Raw genomic sequence first — 1,070 nt, forward strand, 5'->3', positions numbered from 1 at the left:
ACACCCCTATAAACGCCGTCTGGTGATCAGAGATCGAGCAATTTGCAAAAACGCTACCACTGATCCTTTCATGAACAAGACAAGGTGAGTTAGTATCTATATAGAGAGCTTTATGCTTCGCCGGAGAAACGACCGACATCATACATTTCAAGAATGCCGAACACGACACATAACGTCGAAGGAGAACGCAATTTAGTAATGCATCATGGGAAGTCGCAGTGAATACACGACTTGCCCGGGAGGCGACGGCAGGATCGATCCTGCGAGCTACTTGTATGGAACAAATCTAAGGACAAGAAACGATCTCGGTGGGACTCGAACCCACAGTCTTTGGTTCCGAAGACCAACGCCTTATCCATTAGGCCACGAGACCACATAAAAATTTGATAATACCGGGTGGGTCAGTTAGACATGAATGGGCACAACCGAATACCCTCGTCAACCCTTAGGTCAAGCATTTGAAAAGTGTTCACGAGTCATAAACTACGGCCTGACCCAACCCGCCACTCGGAGCCTCTAGCAAGCTGGGAGAAGTGAGGTATCTCCAAGTTAATGCCTCATATGATACTGCACTGTGCGGCATTCCTCCTGAAGGAAGGAATCTTACCTACAGCTTGAGAAAGATTCGTTTGTAGGGCTGACTGGTATGAATGACCGCCTTGCCAGACACTCCTAAACGTTCTAGCTCCTGCTTCAGTTGATTCTACCCTCTCAGCATCACTATGCCCCATTCCTAGCAATCAACCGATGAATCACCACGGTGCAAGACAAGCGAACTGATAGAGATGATCTTCAAGCGTTTCATTGCCCTTGGTGACCACGTATATCTCCCGTATCAATAGAGATCCCTGGCTGCTAACCATCGCGCGGAACGACACCAATCCACCAAGTACAGCATCCACGGCTAGTAACAGCAAAGTAAACACCCATCGTACTGACTGGTAACTCAACCCGGAATAACACTACGCCTGTGGGAAACATCTAAAAAGTAACGCACGGTTCCTCTGCCACAAGCAAAACCAGATTTGCCATACACGGCATTTACAACTCATCCCGGTCGGACTGGGCCT

The 1,070-nt window shown here is 48.3% G+C and overlaps 1 non-coding gene across 1 annotated transcript; it reads right to left on the reverse strand.

Annotated features, from left to right (window-relative positions):
* Nucleotides 1–300: 300 nt before the first annotated feature.
* Nucleotides 301–373, reverse strand: Pmar_PMAR027013. Its single transcript has one exon. It is a non-coding gene; the product is annotated as a tRNA-Arg (tRNA).
* Between the last annotated feature and the right edge of the window lie 697 nt (nucleotides 374–1,070).

The sequence above is a fragment of the Perkinsus marinus genome (genome assembly GCF_000006405.1).
Source record: "Perkinsus marinus ATCC 50983 genomic scaffold scf_1104296938446, whole genome shotgun sequence".
Taxonomy (NCBI): domain Eukaryota; phylum Perkinsozoa; order Perkinsida; family Perkinsidae; genus Perkinsus; species Perkinsus marinus.